The sequence below is a fragment of the Salvelinus namaycush genome, chromosome 17 (assembly GCF_016432855.1).
Source record: "Salvelinus namaycush isolate Seneca chromosome 17, SaNama_1.0, whole genome shotgun sequence".
Taxonomy (NCBI): domain Eukaryota; kingdom Metazoa; phylum Chordata; class Actinopteri; order Salmoniformes; family Salmonidae; genus Salvelinus; species Salvelinus namaycush.
Genome location: NC_052323.1, coordinates 33998919 through 34021862, shown reverse-complemented (window position 1 = coordinate 34021862; position 22944 = coordinate 33998919). Strand labels below are relative to the sequence as shown.

Sequence of the window (22944 nt, the reverse complement as noted above, 5' to 3'; positions counted from 1 at the left end):
AGAGAGGCGGAGATTAGGACTCGTGCAGGTAGGTGTGTGTATTGAGAGAGAGAGAGAGACTCGCGGGTGACTTGTTTGCTGAGGATATTGGATTTCTCTATTCATCGTCGTTAGTTCGCTCTCCTCTCTGCCAGCTCTCTGAGGACGTCTGATGCGCTGACCAGCCCTGCTGTAGCCTATCACTCTCGGGGTTGTCTGGCGGTGGACACAGACTGGACTGGACAGCCGTGATTGTATGTTTAAAAAGGAGCTAGTACATTACCACACCTTTGTTGCGCGTTGAAGACACTATATGAACAGTGAAGGGACTTTCCGCGAACGAAGAGACTCCTGAATGGTTTTCAGTTGGGTTTTATTTTACGCGTATTGTTCTGTGAAGGTTACGGATTTTGCTCAAGAATAAGGGCGTTTTAGAAGATCAAGACAAGTGAATGATCACACGAATATATGTGCTACTGTAAACCAAGACATTGCCCTGAGTAGACCCTAACGTCATTCCATTGTGGCTTAACACAAATCAGGTGCCTTGGATCTTACTTTTGCATAATATATTTTTCCCCCTCGGATCTGTGGATTAGCAGAACTGTAGAATTAATATAATACAGGGAATACTCACCAAGAGGAAAGATGGGGAACAGTGTCTAGAACTGGTAAGTGAAGCGAGGTTACTATATGATAAGCAGAATAATCGATTTAAATTTCATTCACGCACACATGCGTATGTGTGTGTGTGTGTGTGTGCGCGTGTGTGCGTGAGAGTGTTTAGGAATTACTTTATCTGCATTAAAATATGCTTGTGGCATATGTCAATCTTTGTCTATCCAATCAACGACAGAGCATTAAAACGTCAACATGCTGTCAGGAAAAAATTGTGCATGACTGAAGCTTAAATTCACTTGTCATTGTTGGCTGTAACTACACTCCACTATAGCATACATATTTATTTGTTCAATGAAACTAAAACGTTTGATTTGGCTCTATGTTCCAGCATTTTGGATTTGAGATCAAATGATTTATACGAGGTGACGGTACAGAATGTCACCTTTTATTTGAGGGTATTTTCATAAATATGTTTTATCGCTTAGAAATGAAAGCACTATATGTATCTAGTCACATTTTGGAGTCACTGGTAACTGTTTCTGAACACTTCGACATTAATGTGGATGCTACCATGATTATGGATAATCATGAATGAGAAGTGAATAATGATAAGTGATACGTTTTTAGAGGCATAAATAGCACAACATTTTATCTCAAATCCAAAATATTGGAGTATAGAGCCAAATTAAACGTTTTAGCTTCACCATCCAAATAAAATAAGTAGGAGAGTGTACATTCTCAATCTCTAATACAATTTAACTTTGTAGTATTATGCAAATTAGTTCAATAGATTACACAGCTATTGTTGTGCAGAGTGTTCTGCAGAGTGCTGGTCAAAAGTTTACCTATATATAATAATTCCCGAGCAGCATCTCATTGGATCTACTACACTGGTCACGTTGCCTCTACTACCATGTTTGAATCAGAAACCCCCTGACTACCTCAACTCCAGGATGATATCATCCACAGAGGTGAGCGCAGACTAGAGTTGTTTAAATGAACCTCCTGGCTCCTTCTAGTCACTATGCAGTTAATACTTCAAAAATGTAAATTCTTAAATAATGTACATTCATTCCATTTAAACTACATGGCTTGTATGCTAAACGTACCTTTCTTATCTTGCCTCTGTGTAATCATTAACCGTGCGGGGATACATTGTAAACGCGACTACTTCCTCAAACAGGGTGTTGCTATTCTGCTCTTCACAGCACTAGTAGCATAGTAGGCTAAATGCTATTTAGCAGTTCCTGGACTTACACCATTATTTTGTTAGAATTATATTCGTACAGTGTAGCCTAGTGTACAGCTTATGGTTTTGAGGTCTGAGGATCATCATAGGCCCTGCGTAAACTTCCCACGTGTGTAGGATGATTTCGTAGAGAGCTTCTGAGGGACGTGTGTATCCCAGGTAGGCAAATGTATTCTCTATATCGTAATAGTCATAAATCAACAGTTATTGAATATTCAAACCATACAGAGGTACTAGAGCAGGAAACATGTTGGAGATGTGGCCCCAGTGGCATGTTACCTATCATTTTCATTTCATTGTGAATGCGAACAGTATCCCAACTTTTTTACAGATTCTCAGCCACCTCTCACTGAACACACATTCACTCTGTCACAATCTATAAATGATGGATTCCTTGATACAGGATGTATTTGAGTTTGTAGTGCATGGATGGGTCCCCTATGAGGTATTATGATTATACTAGGCTTAGAAAACCTGTTAGGTGGGCAGAGACACTCAAGACCTTCTGGCTGACATCCACACCAAAGGCATTAGCCCTGCTACAACTTTCCCACACCCTCATCTCCGGTCCCCTCCACCCCTCTTCTCCACCCTGCTCCTCCCAGGACCCCAGGGTCTGAGGGGGAGTGAGGGGGTTCAGGTTTACCACCCTCCCCTACACACTCAGGCAGCATGGAGCTCCAGCCTGAGATCCTCCCCAGTAGACCTAATGCTACTGTAGCTGATCTTTTCACACAGAGATGCTCTAACCACCAGAACCCTGCATGTAGCCTTCTCTAACCACCAGACCCCTGCATGTAGCCTTCTATAACCACCAGACCCCTGCATGTAGCCTTCTATAACCACCAGACCCCTGCATGTAGCCTTCTCTAACCACCAGACCCCTGCATGTAGCCTTCTATAACCACCAGACCCCTGCATGTAGCCTTCTATAACCACCAGACCCCTGCATGTAGCCTTCTCTAACCACCATACCCCTGCATGTAGCCTTCTATAACCACCAGACCCCTGCATGTAGCCTTCTGTAACCACCAGACCCCTGCATGTAGCCTTCTATAACCACCAGACCCCTGCATGTAGCCTTCTATAACCACCAGACCCCTGCATGTAGCCTTCTATAACCACCAGACCCCTGCATGTAGCCTTCTCTAACCACCAGACCCCTGCATGTAGCCTTCTCTAACCACCAGACCCCTGCATGTAGCCTTCTCTAACCACCAGACCCCTGCATGTAGCCTTCTATAACCACCAGAACCCTGCATGTAGCCTTCTATAACCACCAGACCCCTGCATGTAGCCTTCTATAACCACCAGACCCCTGCATGTAGCCTTCTATAACCACCAGACCCCTGCATGTAGCCTTCTATAACCACCAGACCCCTGCATGTAGCCTTCTATAACCACCAGACCCCTGCATGTAGCCTTCTATAACCACCAGACCCCTGCATGTAGCCTTCTATAACCACCAGACCCCTGCATGTAGCCTTCTATAACCACCAGACCCCTGCATGTAGCCTTCTCTAACCACCAGACCCCTGCATGTAGCCTTCTATAACCACCAGACCCCTGCATGTAGCCTTCTATAACCACCAGACCCCTGCATGTAGCCTTCTCTAACCACCAGAACCCTGCATGTAGCCTTCTCTAACCACCAGAACCCTGCATGTAGCCTTCTCTAACCACCAGACCCCTGCATGTAGCCTTCTCTAACCACCAGAACCCTGCATGTAGCCTTCTCTAACCACCAGAACCCTGCATGTAGCCTTCTCTAACCACCAGAACTCTGCATGTAGCCTTCTATAACCACCAGACCCCTGCATGTAGCCTTCTATAACCACCAGACCCCTGCATGTAGCCTTCTATAACCACCAGACCCCTGCATGTAGCCTTCTATAACCACCAGACCCCTGCATGCAGCCTTCTCTAACCACCAGACCCCTGCATGTAGCCTTCTATAACCACCAGACCCCTGCATGTAGCCTTCTATAACCACCAGACCCCTGCATGCAGCCTTCTCTAACCACCAGACCCCTGCATGTAGCCTTCTATAACCACCAGACCCCTGCATGTAGCCTTCTCTAACCACCAGAACCCTGCATGTAGCCTTCTATAACCACCAGACCCCTGCATGCAGCCTTCTCTAACCACCAGACCCCTGCATGTAGCCTTCTATAACCACCAGACCCCTGCATGTAGCCTTCTATAACCACCAGACCCCTGCATGTAGCCTTCTATAACCACCAGACCCCTGCATGTAGCCTTCTATAACCACCAGACCCCTGCATGTAGCCTTCTATAACCACCAGAACCCTGCATGTAGCCTTCTATAACCACCAGACCCCTGCATGTAGCCTTCTCTAACCACCAGACCCCTGCATGTAGCCTTCTATAACCACCAGACCCCTGCATGTAGCCTTCTATAACCACCAGACCCCTGCATGTAGCCTTCTATAACCACCAGACCCCTGCATGCAGCCTTCTCTAACCACCAGACCCCTGCATGTAGCCTTCTATAACCACCAGACCCCTGCATGTAGCCTTCTCTAACCACCAGAACCCTGCATGTAGCCTTCTATAACCACCAGACCCCTGCATGCAGCCTTCTCTAACCACCAGACCCCTGCATGTAGCCTTCTATAACCACCAGACCCCTGCATGTAGCCTTCTATAACCACCAGACCCCTGCATGTAGCCTTCTATAACCACCAGACCCCTGCATGTAGCCTTCTATAACCACCAGACCCCTGCATGTAGCCTTCTATAACCACCAGACCCCTGCATGCAGCCTTCTATAACCACCAGACCCCTGCATGTAGCCTTCTCTAACCACCAGAACTCTGCATGCAGCCCTAGGCCTTTTCTGTTCTCTGTCACTCTTTCTATTTAACTGTCTCTCTCTCAATCTCTCCATCTCTCTGATGACACATTGGGAAAAGGGCAGAAACCCGTACCTCTGTGTCCTCTCTCACAATGGCTCACATTTATTGAAGTAAGTGCGTCATAGGGAAAGGTAAAAGTCATCTTCTGAGGCTCCTCTCCTCTACTGCCAAGAACTTGAGCTTCTTACTGTTAACACATTCATCCATTTACCAACACAATATCGCTACAATCGACTCTATGCACTCTCTGAAACTAAACTCAGCAAAAAAAGAAACATCCCTTTTTCAGGACCCTGTCTTTGTCACGTTCTGACCATAGTTCTTGTGTGTTTTGCTTGTTTTAGTGTTGGTCAGGACGTGAGCTGGGTGGGCATTCTATGTTGTGTGTCTAGTTTGTCCGTTTCTATGTTTGGCCTAATATGGTTCTCAATCAGAGGCAGATGTTTTGTGTTGTCTCTGATTGGGAATCATATATAGGTGGCTTGTTTTGTGTTAGGATTTTGTGGGTGGTTGTTTCCTGTCTCTGTGTTTTCTCTGCACCAGCTAGGACTGTATCGGTTTGCCACTTTTTGTTATTTTGTATTTGTTAAGTGTTCACTGTTTTTTTATAATTAAACATATTGAGCACTGGCTACGCTGCGTGTTGGTCCGATCCCTGCTACACCTCCTCTTCTCTTGAAGAGAAGGAAGGCTGCCGTTACAGTCTTTCAAAGATAATTTGTAAAAATCCAAATAACTTCACAGATCTTCATTGTAAAGGGTTTAAACACAGTTTCCAATGCTTGTTCAATGAACCATAAACAATTAATGAACATCCCCCTTGTGGAATGTCTTTAAGACACTAACAGATTATAGATGGTAGGCAATTAAGGTCACAGTTATGAAAACTTAGGACACTAAAGAGGCATTTCTACTGACTCTAAAAAACACAAAAAAGATGCCCAGGGTCCCTGCTCATCTACGTGAACGTGCCTTAGGCATGCTGCAATGATGCATGAGGACTGCAGATGTGGCCAGGGCAATAAATTGCAATGTCCGTGTGTGAGACTGTGAGATGCCTAAGACAGCGCTACAAAGAGACAAGACGGACAGCTGATTGTCCTCACAGTGGCAGACCACGTGTAACAACACCTGCACAGGATTGGTACATCCGAAAATCACACCTGCCGGACAGGTACAGGATGGCAACAACAACTGCCCAAGTTACACCAGGAACGCACAATCCCTCAATCAGTGCTTAAACTGTCCGCAATAGGCTGAGAGAGGCTGGACTGAGGGCTTGTAGGCCTGTTGTAAGGCAGGTCTTCACCAGACATTACTGGCAACAACGTTGCCTATGGGCACAAACCCACCGTCGCTGGACCAGACAGGACTGGCAAAAAGTGCTCTTCACTGATGAGTCGCGGTTTTGTCTCACCAAGGGTGATGGTCGGATTCGCGTTTATCGTTGAAGGAATGAGCGTTACACTGAGGCCTGTACTCTGGAGCGGGATTGATTTGCAGGTGGAGGGTCCGTCATGGTCTGGGGCGGTGTGTCACAGCATTATCGGACTGAGCTTGTTGTCATTGCAGGCAATCTCAAAGCTGTGCGTTACAGGGAAGACATCCTCCTCCCTCATGTGGTACCCTTCCTGCAGGCTCATCCTGACATGACCCTCCAGCAGGACAATGCCACCAGCCATACTGCTCGTTCTGTGCATGATATCCTGCAAGACAGGAATGTCAATGTTCTGCCATGGCCAGCGAAGAGCCCGGATCTCAATCCCATTGAGGTCGTCTTGGACCTGTTGGATCGGAGGGTGAGGGCTAGGGCAATTCCCCCCAGACATGTCCGGGAACTTGCAGGTGCCTTGGTCGAAGAGTGGGGTAACATCTCACAGCAAGAACTGGCACATCTGGTGCAGTCCATGAGGAGGAGATGCACTGCAGTACTTAATGCAGCTGGTGGCCACACCAGATACTGACGGTTACTTTTGATTTTGACCCCCCCTTTGTTCAGGGACACATTATTCCATTTCTGTTAGTCACATGTCTGTGGAACTTGTTCAGTTTATGTCTCAGTTGTTGAATCTTGTTATGTTCATACAAATATTTACACATGTTAAGTTTGCTGAAAATGATGATGTAGTTGACAGTGAAAGGACGTTTCTTTTTTTGTTGAGTTTATGTAGTTTCACTTTAAAGTTTTAAAGTGAAACCTGGGCCCTTATCCACAAAGTGTCTCAGAGTAAGAGTGCTGTTCTAGGATCAGTTTTGCCTTTCAGATAATTATAAGATTATATGGACAGATTCTAGATCAGCAGTCCTACTCTGAGACGCTTTGTGGACACAGGATCTGAGGGCTCAAGTTCCTGTTTGATAAGGGTTCCTGTGAGTCACCATGGCCAGGGTAGTCATTCAACCTCTCCCAGGTGGACTCCTGCACCACATGTGCCCCAATCCTCCAATCCAGGCCCGGTATAGAGAGAGAAACAGGTGTGCGCCTAACGAGGGCATAATTTACTTTGACGTAACGTGAAATGGAAAGGGGCTTGCCACAGCCCAGAATGTGAGGTCATGTTGGGTAGTGTATATTCAGGGTTTGAGTGTGTCTGAGGGTCATGGTGGGTAGTGTGTACTCAGGGTCTGAGTGTGTCTAAAGGGTCATGGTGGGTAGTGTGTACTCAGGGGTTGAGTGTGTCTAAAGGGTCATGGTGGGTAGTGTGTACTCAGGGTCTGAGTGTGTCTGAGGGTCATGGTGGGTAGTGTATATTCAGGGTCTGAGTGTGTCTGAGGGTCATGGTGGGTAGTGTGTACTCAGGATCTGAGTGTGTCTGAGGGTCATGGTGGGTAGTGTGTACTCAGGGTCTGAGTGTGTCTAAAGGGTCATGGTGGGTAATGTGTACTCAGGGTCTGAGTGTGTCTGAGGGTCATGGTGGGTAGTGTGTACTCAGGGTCTGAGTGTGTCTAAAGGGTCATGGTGGGTAGTGTGTACTCAGGGTCTGAGTGTGTCTGAGGGTCATGGTGGGTAGTGTGTACTCAGGGTCTGAGTGTGTCTGAGGGTCATGGTGGGTAGTGTGTACTCAGGGTCTGAGTGTGTCTAAAGGGTCATGGTGGGTAGTGTGTACTCAGGGTCTGAGTGTGTCTGAGGGTCATGGTGGGTAGTGTGTACTCAGGGTCTGAGTGTGTCTGAGGGTCATGGTGGGTAGTGTATATTCAGGGTCTGAGTGTGTCTAAAGGGTCATGGTGGGTAGTGTGTACTCAGGGTCTGAGTGTGTCTGAGGGTCATGGTGGGTAGTGTGTACTCAGGGTCTGAGTGTGTCTAAAGGGTCATGGTGGGTAGTGTGTACTCAGGGTCTGAGTGTGTCTGAGGGTCATGGTGGGTAGTGTGTACTCAGGGTCTGAGTGTGTCTGAGGGTCATGGTGGGTAGTGTGTACTCAGGGTCTGAGTGTGTCTAAAGGATCATGTTGGGTAGTGTGTACTCAGGGTCTGAGTGTGTCTGAGTGGTAAACACAGAGAGGGGCTGGGCTGTTAGTCTGTCTGGTGATTGTTGTTATAAGGTAGTCCAAATACATGGCTTGGACAAATCCAAAAAAGACATCATATTCTACATTCCAAAGACACACTCGTTATGCTTCAGTCACAATGTCTCTGTCTCTCATGTCACATCATGTCTCTGTCTCTCATGTCTCATCATGTCTCTGTCTCTCATGTCTCATCATGTCTCTGTCTCTCATGTCTCATCATGTCTCTGTCTCTCATGTCACATCATGTCTATGTCTCTCATGTCTCATCAGGTCTCTGTTTCTCATGTCTCATCATGTCCCTGTCTCTCATGTCTCATTATATCTCTGTCTCTTATGTCTCTGTCTCTCATGTTTCATCATGTCACTGTCTCTCATGTCACATCATGTCTCTGTCTCTCATGTCTAATCATGTCTCTGTCTCTCATGTCTCATCATGTCTCTCTCTCTCATGTCTCATCATGTCTCTGTCTCTCATGTCTAATCATGTCTCTGTCTCTCATGTCTCATCATGTCTCTGTCTCTCATGTCTCATCATGTCTCTGTCTCTCATGTCTCATCATGTCTCTGTCTCTCATGTCCCTCATGTCTCTCTCTCTCATGTCACATCACGTCTCTGTCTCTCATGTCTCATCATGTCTCTGTCTCTCATGTCTCCTCATATCTCTCTCTCTCATGTCACATCATGTCTCTCTCTCTCATGTCACATCATGTCTCTCTCTCATGTCTCATTATGTCTCTGTCTCTCATGTCACATCATGTCTCTGTCTCTCATGTCTAATCATGTCTCTGTCTCTCATGTCTCATCATGTCTCTGTCTCTCATGTCTCCTCATGTCTCTCTCTCTCATGTCACATCATGTCTCTGTCTCTCATGTCTAATCATGTCTCTGTCTCTCATGGCTCATCATGTCTCTGTCTCTCATGTCTCCTCATGTCTCTCTCTCTCATGTCACATCATGTCTCTGTCTCTCATGTCTCATCATGTCTATGTCTCTCATGTCACATCATGTCTCTGTCGCTCATGTCACATCATGTCTCTGTCTCTCATGTCACATCATGTCTCTGTCTCTCATGTCTAATCATGTCTCTGTCTCTCATGTCTCATCATGTCTCTGTCTCTCATGTCTCATCATGTCTCTGTCTCTCATGTCACATCATGTCTCTGTCTCTCATGTCTCCTCATGTCTCTCTCTCTCATGTCACATCATGTCTCTGTCTCTCATGTCTCATCATGTCTCTCTCTCTCATGTCACATCATGTCTCTGTCTCTCATGTCTCATCATGTCTCTGTCTCTCATGTCTCATCATGTCCATATCTCTCATGTCACATCATGTCTCTGTCTCTCATGTCACATCATGTCCTCTCATGTCACTTCATGTCTCTGTCGCTCATGTATACGTCTCTCATGTCTCATCATGTCTCTGTCTCTCATGTCTCATCATGTCTCTGTCTCTCATATCTCTGTCTCTCATGTCTCTGTCTCTCATGTCACATCATGTCTCTGTCTCTCATGTCTCATCATGTCTCTGTCTCTCATGTCTCATCATGTCTCTGTCTCTCATATCTCTGTCTCTCATGTCTCTCTCTCTCATGTCACATCATGTCTCTGTCTCTCATGTCTCATCATGTCTCTGTCTCTCATATCTCTGTCTCTCATGTATCCGTCTCTCATGTCTCATCATGTCTCTGTCTCTGATGTCTCATCATGTCTCTATCTCTCATGTCACATCATGTCTCTGTCTCTCATGTCACATCATGACCTCTCATGTCACATCATGTCTCTGTCTCTCATGTATCCGTCTCTCATGTCTCATTATGTCTCTGTCTCTCATGTCTCATCATGTCTCTGTCTCTCATATCTCTGTCTCTCATGTCTCTGTCTCTCATGTCACATCATGTCTCTGTCTCTCATGTCTCATCATGTCTCTGTCTCTCATGTCTCATCATGTCTCTGTCTCTCATGTCTCATCATGTCTCTGTCTCTCATGTCTCATCATGTCTCTGTCTCTCATGTCACATCATGTCTCTGTCTCTCATGTCTCCTCATGTCTCTCTCTCTCATGTCACATCATGTCTCTGTCTCTCATGTCTCATCATGTCTCTGTCTCTCATGTCTCATCATGTCTCTGTCTCTCATGTCACATCATGTCCTCTCATGTCACATCATGTCTCTGTCTCTCATGTCTCATCATGTCTCTCTCTCTCATGTCACATCATGTCTCTGTCTCTCATGTCTCATCATGTCTCTGTCTCTCATGTCTCATCATGTCTCTATCTCTCATGTCACATCATGTCTCTGTCTCTCATGTCACATCATGTCCTCTCATGTCACTTCATGTCTCTGTCGCTCATGTATACGTCTCTCATGTCTCATCATGTCTCTGTCTCTCATGTCTCATCATGCCTCTGTCTCTCATATCTCTGTCTCTCATGTCTCTGTCTCTCATGTCACATCATGTCTCTGTCTCTCATGTCTCATCATGTCTCTGTCTCTCATGTCTCATCATGTCTCTGTCTCTCATATCTCTGTCTCTCATGTCTCTCTCTCTCATGTCACATCATGTCTCTGTCTCTCATGTCTCATCATGTCTCTGTCTCTCATATCTCTGTCTCTCATGTATCCGTCTCTCATGTCTCATCATGTCTCTGTCTCTGATGTCTCATCATGTCTCTATCTCTCATGTCACATCATGTCTCTGTCTCTCATGTCACATCATGACCTCTCATGTCACATCATGTCTCTGTCTCTCATGTATCTGTCTCTCATGTCTCATTATGTCTCTGTCTCTCATGTCTCATCATGTCTCTGTCTCTCATATCTCTGTCTCTCATGTCTCTGTCTCTCATGTCACATCATGTCTCTGTCTCTCATGTCTCATCATGTCTCTGTCTCTCATGTCTCATCATGTCTCTGTCTCTCATGTCTCATCATGTCTCTGTCTCTCATGTCTCATCATGTCTCTGTCTCTCATGTCACATCATGTCTCTGTCTCTCATGTCTCCTCATGTCTCTCTCTCTCATGTCACATCATGTCTCTGTCTCTCATGTCTCATCATGTCTCTGTCTCTCATGTCTCATCATGTCTCTGTCTCTCATGTCACATCATGTCTCTGTCTCTCATGTCACATTATGTCTCTGTCGGGTAATAAGGGATACAGTTACATTAAATCAGAATCTTGACAGACATTATGAAATTAGTAATGCAGCGGTATTAGATTTGCATCGGTTGCCAATTACTTGTAGTTGATTGCATTATCCGGCAATTATTTTTGCATGGTTGTGCAAAATCAATGTAAAGAACATTTGACAATCCTTTTTGATTCGTACCAAAAGATCTCATGGTAACTAGAAAGTTATTTATTCTATCCAGGCACTGATGCTCTACCAACTGAGCAACAGAGCCCTACTGAACATAAATAGAAATACAACATGTAACAATTTCAACAATTTTATTGAGTTACAGTTCATAGAAGGAAATCAGTCAATTGAAATAAATAAATTTGTCCCTAATCTATGGGTTTCACATGACTGGGCAGGGGTGCAGCCATGAGTGGGCCTGGGCAGAGGCCCACCCACTTGGGAGCCAGGCCCACCTACTGGGGAGCCTAGCCCATCCAATCAGAATCAGTTTATCCACAAAAAAGGGCTTTATTACAGACAGAAATACTCCTTAGAACCCTTCCTGCCAAATTCTTTAACGACGTTGTAGGCGGCGTATGGTAGAGAAATTAACATAAAATTATCTGGCAACAGCTCTGTTGGACATTTCTGCAGTCAGCATGCCAATTGGACACTTCTTCAAAACTTGTGACATCTGTGGCATTGTGTTGTGTGACAAAACTGCAAGTTTTAGAGTGACCTTATATGATCCTCAACACAAGGTGCACCTATGTATTGATCATGCCATTTCATCAGTTTCTTGATATGCCACACCTGTTAGGAGGATGGATTATCTTGGCAAAGGAGAAATGTTCAATGACAGGGATGTGGGCCCGGCTGGTGCCTCTAACACACACACTCCCAGGTAGTGTATTTTGGAAGAATATTCCCAAAGAGGTTTACGCTGGGGATTGATGAAGCTGATCCAGGATGGTGGTGGCTGTTCAACAGAGGGATTTAGGGAAAGTGTTCATGTTATGTTCAGCCTCTCTCTCTCTCACTGATATGCCTTACCACAGAAAGAAGGCGGGTGGCGTATGGGTGGAGAAATGGAATACTGCAATGGTAACTTGATAGTTTGTGTGTGTGTGTGTGTGTGTGTGTGTGTGTGTGTGTGTGTGTGTGTGTGTGTGTGTGTGTGTGTGTGTGTGTGTGTGTGTGTGTGTGTGTGTGTGTGTGTGTGTGTGTGTGTGTGTGTGTGTGTGTGTGTAACACAATACACTCATTTGTCTGCAGCTGAATCCCCCACACCACAAACAAAGGAAGGCGGTTTATGGTTTGTTAGAAAGCGCGCTGAGACATAAGCTTGGAATTTTTCGCTCTCTATGTTGGCGTTAACTCCACTCAACTTGGCAGAAGAGTGGCCTGGCCTTACTCATTCTCCTCAGGCATAGTGCTGGACGCCAATAGACTTTTGGGGTCCTGTTGTGACTGTGGAGAATGGTGAGCCAAAATGGCTCCCATGCCAGCAGTCCCCAATGGGAGGACAGGCTGCTGAAGGGCCATCTGTACAGGCATCCTGACATGGAGGGTTGAGAAGTAGGGCAGGGAAAGGAATGGATGGACTAGTGGAGGGGAAAGATGCGGTATAGTGGAGAGAGAGAAAAACATAATGGTTTATTATTGTGATGATCAATAACTACTGTGCTCAGATGACATCCTATTTAAAAAACACATCTGGGCTCAAATTGAGATAAAGCCCACAGAATCACTTAAAAGCAAACAACTTTCAAAGAACATCCCTGATATAGGCCAGTAGTGCAACAACGCTCTGAAGCACTCTCACTACGCCCCAAAACAGTGTCAGCACTACAAGTATGCCAATGTTTTTTTAGAGCAATTCCTAAAAATGGAAAAGGCGCTAAAATAATGAACTTGCTAATAGAGTTAACAAGCAGAGCTGAAATTAGATGACAAGTGTTATAGAGAGTTAGGGGAGAGGAGAGGAGAGAAGAGAGAGTTAGGGGGAGGGGGAGAGTAGAGAGTCGGGGGGAGGGGGAGAGGAGAGAGTCGGGGGTGGGGGAGAGGAGAGAGTCAGGTGGCCTCAGGCTTCCTGCCCTGGGGTGGAATGTCTCCTACTCACTGGTTCTCACCCATTCTCATTCTTCTTCTCACCCCTAATCATCCCTTCTTACCTCTTCCTCACCCCACCTCTTCACCCACCAAAGGGAGGGTAAGGGTAACATTTGACATCTCCTTGTCCGGGGGGATCAATCCTGAATGACCTTTGAACCAGCAAATGACAACAAGAAAACAAAGAGTGCTGCCATACCCATAGAGGATGTTTCATGTCACCATTGGCATCTGAGAGGTGACTCTGAAAGGTTTTTGTAATATATTCCTCATTCATAACCCACTTGAATATAAGGATCTTGTCGATCCAATTGGCTGTCAGTTATAACATTTTTTACTATATAGATGTCCAGAGGGAGCTGATACACTTTATATACAACAGTATGTAGAGACCCCTTCAAAGTAGTGCATTCGGCTATTTCAGCCACACGTGTTGCTGACCGGTGTATAAAATTGAGCACACAGCCATGCGATCTCCATAGACAAAGATTGGCAGTAGGATGGCCTGACTGAAGAGCTCAGTGACTTTCAACGTGGCACCGTCTTAGGATGTCACCTTTCCAACAAGTCAGCAAATCTCTGCCCTGCAAGAGCTGCCCCGTTCAACTGTAAGTTATTGCTGTCATTGTGAAGTGGAAACATCTAGGAGCAACAACGGCTCAGCTGTGAAGTGGTAGGCCACACAAGCTCAGAGAACAGGATTGCCGAGTGCTGAAGCGCGTGGCGCATAACAATTGTCTGTCCTCTGTTGCAACACTCACTACCAAGTTCCAAACTGCCTCTGGAAGCAATGTCAGCACAATAACTGTTCGCCGGGAGCTTCATGAAATCGGTTTCCATGGCCGAGTAGCCTCACACAAGCCTAAGATCACCTTGCACAATGCCAAGGGCCGGCTGGAGTGGTGTAAAGCTCACCGCCATTGGACTGTGGAGCAGTGGAAAGGCATTCTCTGGATTGATGAATCACTCTTCACCATCTGGCAGTCCGACGGACGAATCTGGGTTTGGCGATGCCAGGAGAACGCTACCTGTCTGAATGCATAGTGCCAACTGTAAAGTTTGGTGGAGGAGGAATAATGGTCTGGGGCTGTTTTTCATGGTTCGGGCTAGGCCACTTAGTTCCAGTGAAGGGAAATCTTAAAAATACAGTATACAATGACATTCTATGCTTCCAACTTTGTGGCAACAGTTTGGGGAAGGCCCTTTCCTGTTTCAGCATGACAATGCCCCCGTGCACAAAGCCAGGTTCATACAGAAATGGTTTGTCGAGGTCGGTGTGGAAGAACTTGACTGGCCTCCACAGCCTGCCTTGACCTCAACCCCATCTAACACCTGGGATAAATTGGAACACCGACTGTGAGCCAGGCCTAATCGACCAACATCAGTGCATCACCTTACTAATGCTGTTGTGGCTGAACGGAAGCAAGTCCCTGCAGCAATGTTCCAACATCTAGTGGAAAGCCTTCCCAGAAGAGTGGAGGCTGTTATTCTTTTTTTATATGTAACCTTTATTTAACTAGGCAAGTCAGTTAAGAACAAATTCTTATTTTACAATGACGGCCTACCCCAGCCAAACCCGGACGATGCTGGGCCAATTGTGTGCCGTGCAATGTGATGTGATGCAGCGGTGACACCTCTAACACTGAGCTGCAGTGTCTTAGACCACTGCACCACTCGGGAGCCCCTTATTAGAGCAGCAAAGCGGAGACCAACTCCATAGTAATGCCCATGATTTTGGAATGAGACGTCCGACGAGCAGGTATCAACATACTTTTGGTCATGTACTGTATGACAGACTAAATAATAAATCCTCTGTCTCCTCCCTGCTAGATACTGTCTCTCAGACATAGGATAACAGCTAGGATCTCTGCCTGCTGCTGTACAGAGACACAACTGGTCTTGTCCTCGCTTCACTCTGACTTTGGGACTGATAAATTGACATGAATCACTGTAAAACAGCCCGGTTGTCTATACTGCCTCAGCCTCTCTAGGCTTTTATACAGCTTCCAAGGTCTCTGAATAAGACACTAAAACAGCCTGGGCCAGGCTGAATAAAAAAGTTGGAAGAGGGGCTCTCAACCTTGGATTGACCCTGGTGTAAACAAAGCCCTGAGTGTACTCAGGAAGCAATGGATCTTACCCCCTGACCTCTAACCATTGACCTCTGTGTCTGAGAGTGCAGACTGAGATTTAATGCCTGACTGAATCAGCTGGCCTATTGTGAATCTGTCCTCAATGGCCCTACTCATTAACCCTTTAACCCCAACAGGCCCCTTAATCCTATATGTCTAAGAATCCAGACAGAGATTTGCTACCTCACTGATTCAGCCAGCCGCTCCCACTCCTCTCTCCACTACACTACCGTCTGATTTTAGAGTTCCCCAACTCCCCTGACCTCTAACCTCTGTGTCTGAGAGAGCAGGCTGGTAGCTGTTTCTCTCCTCTCTCTCCTTCCTCTCCTTTCTGCCTCACTGACAGACAAGTGTGTGAATCATTCAGGTTGGGGAACAGGTTTCACAGAGAGAGAGGGAGAGAGAGGGGGGGGGGAGCGAGAGAGGGGGAGAGAGACATAGAGAGAGAGGGGTAGAGAGAGGAGGAGAGAGAGCGAAAGGGGGGTTAGAGAGGGGGGTAGAGAGAGAGATAGCGAGTGGGGTTAGAGAGAAAGAGGGGGGTAGAGGGAGAGAGTGGGGTTAGAGAGAAAGAGGGGGGTTGAGAGAAAGGGGGGAGTAGAGAGAGAAGGGGGAGAGAGAGGGGGGGTAGAGCGAGAGGGAGAGAGGGGGTAGAGAGAGAGAGAGAGAGAGAGAGAGAGAGAGAGAGAGAGAGAGAGAGAGAGAGAGAGAGAGAGAGAGAGAGATGAGATGAGAGAGAGATGTGGAGAGAGAGAGAGAGGGGGGGGTAGAGAGAGAGGGAGAGAGGGGGGTAGAGAGAGATGAGGTGAGAGAGAGAGGTGGAGAGCGAGAGAGAGAGAGAGAGAGAGAGAGAGAGAGAGAGAGAGAAAGAGTACAACATAAAACACCAAATAATGCATGCAGAGCAGAATTAGGCCGATACCCACTAATTATCAAATTCCAGAAAAGAGCAGATAAATTCTACAACCACCTAAATGGAAGCGATTCCCAAACCTTACATAACAAAACCATCATCTGCAGAGAGATGAACCTGGAGAAGAGTCCCCTAAGCAAGCTGGTCATGGGGCTCTGTTCACAAACAGACCCCACAGAGCACTAGGACAGCAACACAATTAGACCCAACCAAATCATGAGAAAACAAAAAGATAATTACTTGTCACATTGGAAAGAATTAACCAAAAAACTGAGCAAACTGAAATGCTGGCCCTAAACAGAGAGTACACAGTGGCAGAATACCTGACCACTGTGACTGACCCAAAAATAAGGAAAGCTTTGACTATGTACCGACTCAGACCTGTCTCTCAAGAGAAGACAGGCTATGTGCACACTGCCCACAAAATTAGGTGAAACTGAGCTGCACTTTCTAACCTCCTGCCAAATGTTTGACCATATTAGAGACACATATTTCCCTCAGATTACACAGACACACAAAGAATTCAAAAACAAACCCAATTTTGATAAACTCCCATATCTATTGTGTGAAATACGACAGTGTACAATCACAGCAGCAAGATTTGTGACCTGTTGCCACAAGAAAAGGGCAACCAGTGAAGAACAAACACCATTGTAAATACAACCTATATTTATGTTTATTTATTTTCCCTTTTGTAGAGAGAAGAGTGTCTCTGTATGAGAGCGACAATGGAAGAAAGGAAGAAAGAAAGGAAGAAAGAAAGGAAGAAAGAAAGAAAGAAAGAAAGAAAGAAAGAAAGAAAGAAAGAAAGAAAGAAAGAAAGAAAGAAAGAAAGAAAGAAAGAAAGAAAGAAAGAAAGAAAGAAAGAAAAAGGGAACAGGTGAAAAAAGAGAAAGATATGGAGGGAGGAGTCTGACAGCCTTAGCACCTCAGTCAAGCGAATGCCTTTCTTTCAAGGGCGGAGTGTGTGTGCTCACGGGCGGTGTGTGTGTGTGCTCACGGGCGGTATGTGTGTGTGCGTGTGTGTGTGGGTAAATCTCTGCAGACAGTGGCACCCTGTGTTAATCCTGACAGAACAAAGCAAGCGGCTCCCCATGACGGTGAGGATAGCAGCCCCACTGGAACAAAAGGTTGTCTGTCGGTGGTGTATATCTACTCCACTGCACAATGAGACTTACATCTGTCTAGATTCTAGACACACACACACGCTTCAGCTGCTGCTGTTGGTCTCGGCCAGGTAGTATGATAAACACCTGCTGTGTTTTAGTTGATGTGATGTTCCAGGCCCTATGGGAATGTGACGGAAGAAAATCTTAATCCTTAATAGTCTATTAGCTATGTTGTCTAACATTAGCTAATAGCTAATAACAATGTAGGCTGTGTATAGCGGTTTGCGGTTATGATATGAAGGTTTGGCTTGGAAAGTTTTTTTTCACCTGGTCACATACAGCTGATGTGTTGTGCACTGAAGTCCACAAGCGAATGTAAAAGGTGAGTGGAGGAGAGCACGTAGATGCAAGAAGGAATTATACAACAATCACAGGTATCATGCGGTATGTGGCTGCTATGAAAGTGAACTGTGTTCGCATGTGATCAGGGGTGTATTCATTCTGCCGAGTCTGTTGAAAAACGCTTCTTAATCGGATGCAAACGTAATGAAACGAGGATAAACATAGCTGATTACACCCTAGATCAGCTTGATGCAGGCAAGATTGTGCAAGGCAGTTTTGAATGTCGCACTAACTGTCACCTTGATTACACATTTTTCTCTCAACCTGCGCACCTACATTGTAAACTTTAATTCATAGGCTAGGTTGTAGCAACCTTATGATGGGTTTAGGTAAAATGTGAGTATCATGTAGTAGCCTAAACATTGAACTGGGTGAATGGAATAGGAATGACAGTCATCCAATATGCTGTAATAGAAATAAGGCCATGCTCATAAAGAAAATAGTCATACTCCCTCATCCTGGTCCGAACGGTTTGGCGTACTAACTAATATGATCCCACTATGAAAAGGGGAGACTCTCAACGAACACAATCATGTAATCATGTTCTCCGTTTGCAATGACCCACCCCCCCCCCCCCCCCCCCCCAACTGTCACAAGACTTGTCTGAAGGTAATCGCAGTACCAATTAAAATGAATGGAAGAATGGAATAGCCTTCCCTTGGAGAACAAGCAAATAAAGAGTAAAAGGTTTTCTTTTGGACAAGGTTGTCTAAGTAAGGGAAACCACTCCACTGACCCTTGTGCCCCTACTGCTGGTCAGGTGGATTGATTTGAAGGATCGGCATGATGTGTAATTAATAGATTGTTTTAATGTGAAATGAATACGGTTGATTTTTAAGGTTAGGGAGAAGTGCAGTGAATAGTGACACTTTTTAGGATGTCAATATAAATGAATGTATTTATGGTTGTTTGTAATTTTGTCTTGTCTTTTAATCGTTATGTGTTATTGTTTTTACCATCGAGGACCACTTTGGAAATAAGCATTTTAATTAATACTTTCAGGTGATATGCTCTGGGTCCACATTGTACATTTTGTTGTATACCGTAATTTCTGGACTATTAAGCGCACCTGAATATAAGCCGCACCCACTGAATTTAAAAAATATATGTATTTTGTACATAAATAAGCCGCACATGTCTATAAGCCGCAGGTGCCTACCGGTACATTGAAACAAATGAACTTTACACAGCCTTTAAAGGAAACACGGCTTGTAACAAAAATAAATAGGCTTTTTAAACGAAACACGGCTTGTAACAAAAATAAATAGGCCTTTAAACGAAACACGGCTTGTAACAAAAATAAATAGGCTTTAACGAAACACGGCTTGTAACAAAAATGTTAAAAAATAGTAGTAAACAGTAGCCATCCAAGAAAGTCATTGGTCACTATCTTCCTCCTGTGCACTGAAACCACTGAAGTCATCTCCTTTGGTGTCGGAGTTGAATAGCCTCAGAACTGCTTCATCCGATGTTGGATCGTTTTCATTGTCGCTCTCGTCACTTTCATCCGGAGGCAAATTTCCCGCTGAGCTCATGCTGCCCTCTTCAATACGCAGCAGTCCAGCCTTTCGAAACCCGTTGATGATAGTGGATTTTTTTATTTTTTTTGACAATGCTCCACGCTGTCAGGACCCACTGGCAGACTTGACCATAAGTTGCTCTTCGCATGCGGCCCGTTTTAGTGAAGGATTTCTCCCCACTTGTCATCCAAGCCTCATTTTCTAGTTCGGGCCATCTGCTTTTCTTTCCTCTGAAAGCTTTTGTTGTCTTTTTGCACTGAGTCAGTTTCTCACGCTGCTGTTTCCAACGTCTTATCATCGACTCATTAAGGCCAAGCTCCCGTGCAGCAGCTCTATTTCCTTTTCCAACAGCCAGATCGATCGCCTTCAAATTGAAAGCTGCATCATATGCATTTCTCCGTGTCTTTGCCATGATGAGGGTGACAAAATGACTACCGTAATCAGAATGATGGGAAGTTTGAGCGCGCTCGATTTACGTCACATTATGTGACGGTGCTCAGTTTTTTGGCGGCATGAATCTTGTGAAAGCGGGAAAAATCCATAAATTAGCCGCGTCATTGTATAAGCCGCAAGGTTCAAAGCGTGGGAAAAAGTAGCGGCTTATAGTCCGGAAATTACGGTATGTCTGTTGCCCAAAATAAATTCAATTCAATTCAATGGAGGTAATTTTGTGCCAAAAAAAAGGAGTTAAATATGTATAAAAAAAACTAAAATGTTTCCTGAGCTTTCTTATATCTCCTAGACATAGGGCAGACACTTCAGAACCTTCTTCTGCATGATAGATTTTTTACAGTCTGTTTTTCCATTTAGGAATGTGTTATTCAATGCATTTGTGTGGGCTATAGTAATATTGCCCAATTTCAATATTTTATAAAATAAATACAAAAGTGTTATATCTACAGGTATAGCCGTGGGAAGTAGGCGTGCTGAAAAATAATAATATATATTTTTTTAATGTTTTATTTTTTATATTTTATGACAAAAGTAGTGCACTGGGCCTTTAATTGTGCTGTATTAGCGGACCGATATAAATACATAAATACTGAACCCCCTTTGACTTTTAGAGGTGTTAAAAGCAGGTTGGTTCTACAGTAGGTTATGGGTGTGTCTGCAGGGGGATCTCACCTATTTTGCTGGAAATCGTGCAAAAAGCATTGCAGCATAATTCATAATTATTTTTGCGCAGCTAAATGTGTCTGATACTGTAGATGTGAGTCAGCACTACTGTAAAACACATTGGACAGGATGTGTGTATTATTGTTTCCTATACTGCTAGACCATGATGCATCACCTGGCGATGTCGTCATGTCATGAATAAATGATGGGGCTGGTTTGTGTGTTTGTGCATGTGTGTGCGTGTGTGTGCATGCGTGTGCCTGTGTCCGTGTGTAACAGAGGTACCAACTGAGCACCCACACACTCACACGCACACTCATGTTCATCCGCTCATCTGTCTCTGGGCTAATACAGGGGATTAGTTTATACAAACAGTGGTGACACATGGCTGAACTCACAGATGTCCTGCCACACCCATCATGGCCACAGAGCTGTACAGGCCTAACTACACAGTCAGCCAGTCAGCCAGTCAGCAAGTCAATCAACCAGTTAGTTATCCAGTCAGCCAGGCAGTCAGCCAGTCATCCACTCAGCCAGTCATCCAGCCAGCCAGTCAGTCAGCCAGTCAGCAAGCCAGACAGACAGTTAGCCAGTCATAGTCATTCAGCCAGTCAGTCATCCAGGCAGTCAGCCAGGCAGTCAGCTAGTCAGCCAGTCAGCCAGCCAGTCAGACAGTCAGCCAGTCACTCAGCTAGACAGTCAGCCCTGCCTTACATAGGAAATGCTTACTGTAGGGATCCCACTAGGACAGCATATAGCTGGCAGTGCCAGGGTAATCTACACCACAGCAGTGGTACTGCAAGGACACTGGGCTTTCCCCAGCATAATCACATCTAGACAATTATATATGTAAAATACTGAGGAAAAGTGAGATATTGATTGATTGATTTTATTGGACAATTTAAAAACACAGTACAACCACAATGCAGATAATGGCTTCTAATTGGGTCAGAATATATCTCAGACCTCACAATCCATTGTTTTAATTCACTTTGCTAAGTCCTGTTGCTTTTTCATTTTCATTTTCCAAACAGTCAAACAGACGGTCAGAGACTAAAGCGGTGACGGTGTGTGTGCCAGCCTGCCTGTGTGGGTGTGCACGTGTGTGTGTGTGTGTGTGTGTGTGCGTGTGTGCATGTGTGTGTGTGTGTGTGTGTGTGTGTGTGTGTGTGTGTGTGTGTGTGTGTGTGTGTGTGTGTGTGTGTGTGTGTGTGTGTGTGTGTGTGCCTATACATGTACATGCTGTGAAATAGATGCACCCTGTCAGAGGAGGAGAGTTACGTCAGAAGACTAGAATGTTGTCAGGTTCCAGACAGGTGGACTGTGACAGCTTAATGAAAGGAGCAGGGTGTTGACTGCTGGCCTAAATACCTCCTTTCTCCCCTCAATGGATGCTGTTATTTATGTCACTGTGTCACAGTCTGAACACACTGAACTGCTGATTACCATGACCTCTGCCTTTCAACCAAAGACAAAGACAAGGAAATGTCAGCTGCTTTAAAGAACCTTTTATCAGAGATGATGCAGGCAGAGTAGAGTGACAGCCACCCTCTCCCGCTTCCCCTTCCCGCACACTGTGTGTGTGTGTGTGTGTGTGTGTGTGTGTGTGTGTGTGTGTGTGTGTGTGTGTGTGTGTGTGTGTGTGTGTGTGTGTGTGTGTGTGTGTGTGTGTGTGTGTGTGTGTGTGTGTGTGTGTGTGTGTGTGTGTGTAATATGGGCAAAGAAACAAAGGGAAGAGGAAGTCTTGGAGAGGAAACTTGAGAAGCGTCACAATCTCACATTGCTACGTTGGCTTGACATCTCACCTCTTAGGTGTTGTAGACGGGGTCCGGAGGTACAACAAATTTCCTGCAATTCTACACAGTTTGACATCTATTATGCCTCTCAAGAGGTATGTTAAGTTGTATATGGAAGGGTATTTTGAAAACACAGTTTAAGTGGAAGGTCCATCCCCAACCCCCTAAAAAAGTATAACAAATGTAGTTTTTAGGGAAAACAGATTTGCAACTTCCTGCATTTCAACACATTTTGCCATGGAGCAGAGAGAAACAATTTCACTTTTATAATGCTATTTTGTCATAAGTCATTTTGTCATAAGTCTTATATTTTTTTTTGCAGATTTAAAGCTAAATTCCTGCTACTCTACACGTTTTGCCCTGAGGCTGAGAGAAAATGTTTCCGTTTTAAAGTAACTGTCCATTGAAAGTCTCACTTCATAAAGTTTATATTCTGTGGACTCACACCCAAATAATTTAGTTTACTCATCCTATACTCGTATTTGTGGCCA

The 22944-nt window shown here is 45.1% G+C and overlaps 1 protein-coding gene across 1 annotated transcript in view; it reads left to right on the top strand.

Annotated features, from left to right (window-relative positions):
- The first annotated feature begins 1880 nt into the window (after positions 1-1880).
- Positions 1881-22944, top strand: part of LOC120062094 (ras-GEF domain-containing family member 1C-like) — a 37633-nt gene continuing 16569 nt past the window's right edge. Inside the window, exon 1 of the mRNA XM_039011902.1 lies at positions 1881-2008. The gene's annotated coding sequence lies outside the window, so the exon portion shown is untranslated. The remainder of the gene's footprint in view (positions 2009-22944) is intronic.